The 11,801-nt window shown below is 33.4% G+C and overlaps 1 pseudogene; it reads right to left on the reverse strand.

Annotated features, from left to right (window-relative positions):
- Positions 1-10,301: 10,301 nt before the first annotated feature.
- Positions 10,302-10,420, reverse strand: LOC112471525 (annotated as a pseudogene).
- Between the last annotated feature and the right edge of the window lie 1,381 nt (positions 10,421-11,801).

Below are 11,801 nucleotides of genomic sequence, written 5' to 3' on the forward strand. Positions count from 1 at the left end.
TTCTCTGAATCATAGAAATTATTTTCAAACACTATCTTTTAAAAAAATTTATATTATCTTATATAACACATAATCACTTTTCAAATATGATATTTAAAGTTTTTTTTTTCTTCCAGTTAAAGGTCCTTGGATGAAGGGACATTGTCTGCCTAATATCTCATTGATTTTTCAACAATTAACCCACTGCCTAAAACTCAGAGTAAGTTCTCATCAAATATTAGTCAACTTAATGAATAATAGCACTGAGTGTATAATCATAGATAAATGTGATATTTCATAATATCATATTTTGTATTCTAGTCATTCAAAAATTGATTCAGGTGGTTTTAACAATTATTTGTTTATATTACCACTTTTTATTAAATAGGTTTTAAGTAGGAGAAAGCTATAATCGATATCACATTTTATGTATTATTTCATCTTTCAGTAATATATACTTGTCCATAATTGGACACCATTAGTAGTGGAGAACAAATTTATATTGATTGTATCTAGAAAGAAAAACAAACAAATGTCTCAGAAAACTTGGCTTAGCACACCTAAGTTTACTTATCGTTATGTAGTGTTTCTAGAGGCAGAAAGTTATCATTGTTTACTTCCTCCAAGAAAACTTCAGTAAAGTTCATAGATTTAACTCTTGCAGTCATCATCATTCATTAGTGACTCTGAAAATGTAAAGAATATACAGAACTATTTTGAGACATCAATTTGAATCACATCCTTCAAGTTGGATGCAACCTACAGAATCTCAAGATTATCTAATTATCTTTCCTGATATCTAGTCTCTACATACCAAATACTAAATGAGTTTTATTGTTACATACTCATCAATAAACATTTCATCACCTTTAGGATTGTTCTCTGAAAGCACTGCTTTCTTATGTGATCAAATTCAAGTTAAAGGAGCAATGTCTCAGAGTAGATCATATACAATTCTTAGAGCAATTTTTGAGTACCGTCCCTTACTTTAAAACTTTAAGAGTTGAGAGAATACTATGACCCATAAACCAAATTGGTTCACTGCCAATAAATAAAATTTTATTGAAAAAAGTAACCAAAAACCCTTCATTTGTTTTCATATTCTCTATGGCTGCTTTTGTGCTGCAACAGCAGAGTCGAATAGTTGCAACAGAAATTGTATGCCCTAGAACTTCTAAAATACTATATAGCCCTTTTCACAAAATGTTTGCTGATTTCTGATTTAGGACACTGGCCCAGACATTTCACTTGTGTGTGCCTCAGGGGCTTGGGCTATATAAACTCCAAAGTCCCTGCCATCTCATGTTCCTTTATCTTATGTTCATTAGTTCAGCTGTGTCTGGCTTCATAGACTAGATAGCATTTGCATTCATGTCAATAGTATAAATTTTTCCTGCCTTTCCCTTTTCTAGTTTGAACACATTAAATAAATATGGTATCCTCAGCAGAGCAGATATTAATTGTTACAAGAATGGAAAATCAATATATATGAAGAATCAATCAATAGGGGCCTTCAGGTGATGACAATGAGTCAAAATTCAGGACATATTAGCAGACCTACAGTTTTCATTTGTTTATTTTCTTAAACATTTTTGGCAAAACACACTACAATCAAGATGACACTCATCAACATCATTTGTTTGATTTCAATCTGTAAATTAATTATCCTCATTCATTATATGTAATATTTTAGCTATTTTAGTATAGACATTATTTTGGGGAAACCTGTCTGTAAGAGGTGAGATTTTATATGCACTAAATGATTAATAAAGTTTAGCAGTGAAAAAAATTGAAAGAACACATAAGATTTCTACATAAAATATTTGTAAATAAAAGAACTTTGAAATTCACAATTAAAAAAATACCAAATTATTGATATTGAACCTTTTTCTTTGTTTGCACATTTAGTCAATTCCTTTTATTTGTTCATCTGATTTATTACTCAATTTCTTCCTCCTTCAATTTAGGCAAGGGTGTGTACAAGTGTTCACAAATGAAGGTGTGTGCGCACACACACCTACACAGCAAACAATTTTGCATGAATGTGTTTTAATTTTTCAGAGACAAATTATCCTTACTGGCCTTATCTGGAAACCTTTAAATGTCATATGAATGAAGAACAGGGCAAATTTCCCCGAGTGTGTTGGGTAGAGTGGAGACCAAGCCCTGTACCGAGAGAAGAGGGTCCTTTGATGGAGAGTCTAGAAAGAATTCAACGCACACGCCAAAGTTCGGGTCAAAAGGAAAGTTTGTTAGAAAAGGGGTAACACTCCACAGACAGAGTGTGGTCTCCTTTCAGAGGCAGAGAGTAAGAGAGACTCAGACTGACAAGAACATTGAGAGAGAGAGACTGAAAGTAAAGGAGTGAGAGGGACCCTGAGTCCTCAGGGAATTCAATTTATATATCATTCTTTAGTTCCTGTGAGTTAGAGTTAACCCATTTCCTTTGATATAGACATACAGTGAGGAAGGGCAAGAGCTTGTAGTGTGAAAAGAAAATGTAGCTTGAGAGGCCTGCTGGCAGTTCCCAGCCTTTAATCCATAGGTCTCCTATGGTTTCAGCTATAGGAAATGAATGATTTTATTTTGTATAGGGCAACCACTTAAAGACTCTTTTTTTTTTTTCCTGTTTCCCCTTCACAGGTGTGGGGAATGGCTTATTAGCAATCCCAGCAGAAATCTTCTTTTGTTCTGCAGATGTCTTGTGGCCTAACTGCAGAGCTGATCAGTATATTGCAGTCTCTGAATGTAGCTTGATTTAACATTTTAATTTTCTTGCCTCTTCTCTACATTAATTTAATTGTACTTAATTATCTTAATAATTTTTCAAAATTATTGTAAACTAGCCTTTGCTAGAGACATACTTTTAAATTTAATGTGACCAGGCTATATTTTCTCTAAATATTTTCATAAGAAAGACTTTTAAAATCTAATGTGCAGAGTTTATCCACAGGAATCAGCCTATTGCTTACTGAAAATGGATGCATGATTGAAAAATACACATTGAAATCATGGTTTATTGTGGCTTCACATGAGAATAACAGGTTCATAGTTGTTTCTGTTTTGGGTTGATTTTTTCAAAAGCTAGAGATGTTGTTACGGCTGGAGCGATCGGAGTTCTAACACACACACTTCTAGGTCCTTTTCACTGGAGAAGAAATGAATTTCAACTCAGTGAATATGTGAAACATTCATTTATTAAAAGTACATTATGAGGCAGACGACAGATCAAGCCTAAAACAGGCTAACCACAGGTGGGGGTACGGGGTGGTGGTTACAATCTGGGAAGATGGAGAGAAGGGACTCCGGAGGGAAGGGACAAGTCTGTGTTATATTTGGGGCCATGATGGGTGGTTATAAAGGCGTTCTTAGGTGACTGGCAAGTGAGGTCATTTTGACTGACACTTGGCTGCTATATAACTCTGCCTAGTGCTCATGTACTTAGAATTCAGTTAGTTACAATTCGATTCATGAACTTCCAGCTATAAACACTTAAAATGAAGCTTAAATTGTAAGCAAATTAGGGTAATACCTTCTGTGCAGGTGTCTGTAGTAGGATTGCACCAAGATTATAATCTTTCTGTCCTTTGTCTCTGGGAATGCAGGAGAAAATCTCTAACTACCAATAAGGTGTTTTTTGGGCGGTCTCTAGGCTGCGCACCTATTCCTTTGTTCCCCCTGTCACTCATGTCTGACTAGCTACCTAATACTGTCAATTATAAGTCTTTATAACCACTTAAGAGAAAGTACTTTTTAAGTGTCTATTATGTTCACTAAAACATACCAACACAACTTTAGGATAATGTATTTCAAAAATACTAAGTCCCAGGTTGCTAATTTTACATGCGTTTGTTAAATTATTTTATTTATCCCAGTTTAGCTACATGAAATAATCACATTGCTTTCCTCCTACATACAAAAATAAAAGAGAAATAATAATGAAAACCAAAACACTTGTCATTTTGTTCCAGTTTGTTAGGTTTCTCTTCAAATGTAAATTCCTGAAACTGTTTGTGATGCATAAAAGCCTATCAATACAGGTTCCAAAAGGAAATCTCTTGTTTTTCAAATCAGAGCAAGGAGTCCTTGGTGTATCTTTTACTTATCAGTACAAGGTAACTTATTTGTTTCTAAATTATCTAATAAAAAACCATTTTCCTGATCAGAATTAGTCCTATTCATAATTAGTTGAGCTGCCTTGGTAATCATTTCATTATACCTTTTGAATACTAATAATGTTGAACTTGAAAAAAATTAATGTCTTCCCATTTGTTCATGCTTTAAATTGTTCACTTTTGTTAAAAGCACCACTCTATGTTAGGCTTTCCTATTGACTTTCATTATCTAGTATTAAAAAGTTTACATGCATTCATTATAGTTTTTAATCATAGGCTGCTAAAAGAATATATATTTGTAATAATTTCAGGGGGCTAAGAATAAAGGTATTTGTTTTTCCAAAAAGAATGCTTCTGCCAAGTAAATAGAGGCGCATCTAGTCAGCTATCAATTTAACCTAAGTGTATGACTTGAAGTTTCAACTGGATCCCATAAGTATAACAAATTGGGACTGCAAAGGTCAACTTTTGTCTTCGATTTCTGTGGAACATACTTTTCTTTTCTGTATTAAACAATAAAGAAATTGTATTTTAAGTCTCTTGGAGTGTGCATTTTGAAACAGGGGGGTAGACTCTTAAGTTAATTCTTGGCTGTTTCTTCTGTACCTCACCAGATTTTTCAGTGCTGATGTTATTGATTTACTTATGATTTTACTTTATCTTAGTTTATATCATAATTACTTACTACCCTGTCATCTCTTCTATTCATTAATTTTTTTTTAATCCTGCATTTTATGTTGCTGTCTGCAGGAAGGTCGGTTCCAATAACCTTCTGTATTTCCTGAATCATGTATCACACCTTCCACAATATATATTTAGATTTGTAATTTCCTGGAACTGCTTCTACCTCCACTCTTATCTTTATACCTATTTATTAGGCTATAAATTGCTGGTACTTTATTTCTCAAGTCCCGTATAACCTTATAAATATAACTATTCATAATATCTTTTAATACTATTTCATTTGCCACTGTATACCTTGGTATATGTTTCCTTGATTCTACCTCTCTCCAAACAAAAGAAACCAAATTAAAACTTGTCTTTTCAATCTTATTCTCAACCTCATATATAAGGACTTGACTCAGTATTCACAATCACTTTTACTTTAGTCTACATAGTCTTGAGAGCAAATCATGTACACTTTTATAAATAAAAACTTTTCCAGTAAAAGACACTGAGATCTTTTTTACAACCCCCATCCTCTTACATCTAACGGTCTCATATTGTTTGACAATATTTTGCCAGCCCAAAGTTAAAAATATTATAAATTTTTGCAGTTAATATTTTTTTGAGTATTTCCAGACAGGATTATATAAAAGAGTAGCGGAAGAGACATTAATTTTATGTGTTATAGTCTAATAACTTGAATTATTAATATGAATCTATAATATCAGAATTATAAAGTATCGAGATAATGTTATTCTTTCAAAAAAGTTGTTTCACTAAATAAATTATATTTTACTTGCCACTCAAAAACAAGAATGAATATACTACAGGTTGCAGAATTTCGAAATTTCATGAACATATTTTTAATAACACTGTCAAATATAAATACGTGATCTGTCTTAAAAGTGTAGACTGGTTGACTCTTAGTGTTCTGTTACTTAATTATAAACACCAAACAGATAAAATTGAATGCTTACTTTTTTTTAGTCATGTTGATAATTGTAATTAAGAAACATGACATGGTCATAATATATTGAAGAAATATATTTAGTTAGATGTTTTTGAAAATTAAAGAAAGTCAATATGAAGTTTTCTTCAGTTCTAAATGATAGTCCAAATTATATACATTTACCTTGCTTCTCTCCTAAAATGTCAGTGAAATGAGAAAAATCTCCTATTAGTCAAATTTTGGACAATTTAAATATCCAAAAAATAAATAAATACTAAATTGAATAATAAACCATTACAAATTAAAAAATAATAAATTAATGCATCTATACTGTTAATAATATATAAATAAATAATGATAGATAAAAATAGACAAATGACATAGACTATAACAATAATAAGGAAGTAAATTTAAATATAGTCACAGATGCCAACAACAACACAAAACTCTAACAACAGTGCTATTATTTTCTTCAAAGAGGGATACCGATGAGCATTTTTAGCAATCTTAAAGGAATAGATTGTTCTTTGCTTTTATAACTAACCCAAATAATAAAAACAGACTGAGCTTTCAGTAAAAATAATACAAGTTGATACTTCTCTAATTCTCTCTAAACATAGCAATGATACATAAAATATGAAATGGGAAAAAAACCAAAAATACACAAGATAAAAAATAACATGTCTGTGTGTAAGAAATGGAACAGCGAGTCAACATAGTGGCTTTGTGTGTGGGGTTATACTTGAGAGGCAAGAGATTTTATTTTTTGCAGTATTGAGAGGGTTAAAAATTGCTAAAAGAGAGACAAAGAGGGTGATTCAGGTTTACTCTTTAGAGAGAGTTGGTGTGCCCCTCTCTTCATCTTCCTGACCTCTCTACTCCCATGCCACATGATAATATGGTGTCAAGTCACAATATGTAATACAGACTTAGAGACTTCATCTGTGATAACCCTGAGTAACCACAAGGCAGTAATTCTAAAAAGATTATAAGAATTTTTTGGTAGACACAGAATCTGGAGGGCCAGGAGACGGCAACTGAAAAATTGAAGAGATGAACGTAAAGAAACAATAAAAGAGACTAAGAGGTTTAAAAACGAACAAAATATCTACAGTGAGAAAAACAAATTTCCTCTGAAAATTGTTCAGCCTAACAAAATTCAAAACATACGAAAAATTGAAAGAATGTCAATGTCACCAAACAAAACACAAATCCTATTAGGTAGAAATTAATAATATAAAAAAATCTCCAATTATATTTAAAATAAACATTATTGAAATAGTTTAAAAAAATAAAAGAAAGCAACATTTACCTTTAAAAATAACTCACTAATAAAATCTGGTTGGTATAGAAAAGAACCAAATGAAAACTAAGTCTATGGAAATAACATTCAATAAACAAAATAAATGTTCCATAGGACACAGTCATAATATGAATTTATAAACTCGAAATAATAATGAAGAATTTTGCTTGAAATGCAGCTCATTATAACAGATTAAAAAAAATGAAAACAGTTAAGAGACAACCTTATACTTCCTAACCAAATCAATGAGACTTAGTTAACACTACATATACTCAAAGAAAAAAACAAATATGAAGTGACTAGTCATTCGATGTAAGATTTTAGATAAAATAAACAAAAAGGTGAAAGAATGAATCTAAAATCAATGAAGGTAAAACAAGAAAATGTAGAAAAATATGTTCAAAATCTAATTGACTAGTTATGCATCACAAATAAATCTCTTGCAAATTCGACTAGAAATTAGAGATAACATACTTAGAAAGATTAAAAATAGAAAAGAGCAATTGCCAATATTATTGTTCTAAAAATTTTGAGAAAATACAATGTGTAAGATTTTGACCACGGATTTGAATACTAAGGGGCAGTGGCTGCTTTCCTGGCAAAACAAACTCATCCAAAAATAATAAGAAACTTTGAATAGCCCACTAGAGATATTGAAAAGGTGATTATAGTTTTATCATTTAAAAAAAGCCCTAGGAAAAGAAGGTTTTGCTACCATTCGGGCTGATCAGATTGGAGTTCGCTGTTGCTGTCGTCCCAATGGCAGAGGGGAGGGAGAGGGATAACAAAGGTGCAAATGTGTAGTTAGAATTTTCCATCTGTTCTTCCTCATTGACACAGTGAAGAATCACAGGTCAGTGAGATTTAGAAGATTTATTAAAAGTATATTTTAGGCAGACAAAGAATGCCCCAAGGAGGCACATGGTTTTAAAGATGAAAGCTGCAACAGAGTGCTGTAATAACAATCACCACAACAAGAGGGCAAAAAGGACACAAAAGGCCACAAAAGGGCGAAAAGGACACAGAATTGGAAATGTCTGTATTATATCTGGGCCATGATGGGCGGTTCCAAAGGCATTCCTAGGTTATTGGCAAGTGAGGTCATTTTGATTGACACCTGGCTACTATATAACTTTGCTTAGTGTGCGTGTGCATACCCAGAATCTTACTATCATTGGGGTGTTCTTTGGACAGTCTCTAGACTGGGCCTCTATTCCTTTGATCCTCCTGTCACTCATGTCTGACTAGCTACCTAACAGTTTCAGAGCTGAGAGATATTGACCTTTAAAAAGTGGTTACTTTCTATGTTATTAAAAAATTATAGATCATAAGAGATAAAAATCTCCCTGTTGTAATTTTGAGGTCAGCCCAAACTAAACACTAAGACTTCATAAAGCCGTTACCAAAATAAAAAATAAAAAAAAGGAAAGACGTTTTACAGAAGGTGTGTCATATAAATATTGACAAAAATTCTTAATAAAATATCAGCAGTAACATCCAACAGTATACTTTGCTCAAACAGGGTTTAGATAAGGAAGTTTTGAATGGTTCAATATGGCAAAATTGATCAACATATTATGTTACAGCCGCAAACTGATAAAGGAGTTATATTAATTGTTTGATTTACTGTTACATATTAGTTTGTGTCAGTGGTTTACAGCTATTAACTCATAAAATTCTAATAGCAACTCTATGATTCAGATGCTATTAACGTAGTCTGCAATAATAAATCCTTAATAAAATAAATTTAAAAATAAAGTACTTAGAAAAACATAAATAGCAGATATCATATAAAAATATAATAATTTATTAAAGAACAAACAAGAAATAACAAATGAAAAGATGTGCCATTCTCTTGAATGAGAAAATTTGATTTCTTAAAATTATAAATACTCTCAAAATTAATGAATAATTTTAATGGAATTATAATTATAATCAAAATAGAAGGAATTAAGTAATAATATAATAAAATTAATTTTAAGTAAGTCAAAACCAATGTCCTCATTTTTCTCACTGAAAATGTGAATTAATAATATGAACTATCTTAGAGAGTTGTGGAAGAGTTGAATTTATCAAAACTGCCTACGATATTGTCTTACACTTAATAAAAGTTGTTTATATCTTTTCAAGATCAAAAAGATTTATAAAATTTTGATTTTTTACACTTATCTCCAAAAAGAAGAAAAAAATGTATCTTTTAGACAGTGTGAAAAAATAATGTTACATTAAATGGTTTCAAAACCTATACCTATTTCACAGGTAGGGGATCATGAGATGGAGCTTGTGTAATTCCTGAGTAAGAATACATTTACAGGCAAATTTGAAATGGAAATGGATGAATACTGAAGCGTACATAAAATGACAGTGTATAAGGCAAAATGCGACTTAATGTCTTCTTGAAAGTTCATTTCTGTATAAACCAAATACAAACACAGAAACGATGGTTGTACCATCTGGTATAAAGTGCGCTTTTCTTAACAGAAAAGTCCAGATACGTGACAAATGTGATTCAGAATTAAATGTCATTATTTAGTAGGTTTTGAACTTTCTCCCTCCTTTCAATGAGTTCTTTTTTTCAAATGAATTCTTATGAGATATTTGCTTTCCCATTCTGATATATGCCGGCCATGCTGAACCACTCTAGAAGTTCATCACGGCATCTTTACTCTTTCATCACTCCCTTTCCTCTTCCTATAAACTCCTTGGAATAATCCTTTTCTTCTACCTGAGCTCAGCCTTAGCTTAGGCTCTCATTTGGTTCCCTTTTTTTTCTCATGATACGACTAGGAATGCAGAATTTAGGAGGTTCTATAAGTGAAAAATGACATATATGGATATGGCTCTTCCAATTCTAGTGCTGTCAGGAAACATTTGCAAGAATGGTCCATATAACTTTCTTGTGATAGTGATTAGTCCTCTTTAAGCTGTTGTGTCATTTTGTTAAAATGTTTCTCTGTAATATCCTATTTTAATTTTGTCTATTATTTCAATAATGGATGGGGGTTAAAAATCTAATACAGTAAAATATAAAACAGTATTATGGAGTGTGGCTCTAATTAATTGAGAGGTACATAATCTAGAATGCCTCACCCACTCAGTAGCCCCAGATTGAATTTACACCAATAAAGTTAGCTTAATAATTCATAAAACCACTTCTAAAACATTAAGCTGCACATTTAGAATATATTTCAATAGCTGATTTTCTTTTCTTTTTTGATAATAAACTTGTTACTTTGCATATGTTTTATTAGCTTAATATTATTTTTATTTTATTTTATTTTATTTTTTATGCCTATAGCACCTGGTCTTCCTAGGTGGTCTCCCATCCAAGTACTAACTAGGCCCGACCCTGCTTAGCTTCTGAGATCAGAACAGATTGGGCGTGTTCAGAGTGGCATGGCCGTAGACAATTTAATATTCTTTATTTAAGAAATAAATCTACCTAAGTTTATTGCAAAATTATAGACTGGCTATAAATAATATTTAATAAAGTTATTTTAGAGAGTATTATCACATTGCTCTATGATAATGGTTGGTTTCCAGTATGTTGAGAAGGGTAAGACTCTTCCAATCACAATGACTCCAGTTCCTTAAAGAGTTATGCCTTTCAGTTGAGTTTTTTATGCTCTCTTGGCTATATTTTTTGTTCTGCAGTCATCATCCTAATGCAATTCCTTTCACCATTCCAAAGTGATCTAGGCTCATAATCCATATGCAGAGAGTGTTAGGATTCTAAAGAAAATAAACTGTAAAAAATGAAGGAGAATGCAATATAAGAGAGTTTTAGACTTTTGTGCAAGATAGGCTTAAAAAAAGGGAAAAGAAATTAAAGAGCAAGAGCAAGATATCAAAAGCAAGAAAGAGATAGTGAGAAGTAGAGAGATAAAGACAGAAAGAGATTCTGTGCCTCCTCTGCGTTGCTGGAGCAGGCCGCGAGCTCTAGCTGCCTTGCACCCCAGCCACGTACCCTCCACCTTGGTCCAGTCTTGTGGGCTGCGCATGGCTGGCCGCAGGGTAGCGGGTCGTCGTGGGCCAGGAAGCCTGGGGCCGCATGTTTGGCCCAGGGTTTGGATCTCTGCAATGCGCAGGCCAAGTCATCTCCCCGATGAGGCCTCACAGCTCCGGTTCAGTCTGTAATTTAGCTTTGCTGAATGCACCACAAGGCAGATCCTTGATCTTAAGGCCCACGGACCCTTCACAATCTGGCAAGGTTCGCTCCATGCCCCCAACTTCCTTAGGCCTTATCATCAAGCACCTTTTCCACACATTCGTCCAAACTGAGGAAGACCCAGAAACTTTGGAGACACGTGAGCCATGGCCACCGCTGCAGGCAAGCACCGGAAGCACCTGGAGGCCAGGGTAATGCTGGTGGCGTGCATCACCACAGAACTACTTCGACAAACATCACCTAGTCACTCAGGTTCCTTTGGGAAAGTTGGTATGAAGCTTTACCACTTAAAGAGGAACCAGAGCTTTTGCCCAACTGTCAACCTTGACAAACTGTGGACCTTGGTCAGTGAGCAGACACGGGTAAATGCTGCCAAAAACAAGACAGGAAATGCTCCTATTATTGATGTAGTGTGATCGGGCTACTACAAAGTTTGGGGGAAAAGAAAGCTCCCAAAGCAGCCTGTCATCGTGAAGGCCAAATTCTTCAGCAGAATAGCTGAGGAGAAGATTAAGGGTGTTGCGGCGCGGGGCTGGGGGGTTGGGGGGATGGAGGTGGCTGTTCTGGTAGCTTGAAACCACATGCAGGGGAAGTTCATTAAATGCTCACAAGTGTTTTAAA

Source organism: Pteropus alecto, unplaced genomic scaffold (assembly GCF_000325575.1).
Source record: "Pteropus alecto unplaced genomic scaffold, ASM32557v1 scaffold57, whole genome shotgun sequence".
Taxonomy (NCBI): Eukaryota; Metazoa; Chordata; class Mammalia; order Chiroptera; family Pteropodidae; genus Pteropus; species Pteropus alecto.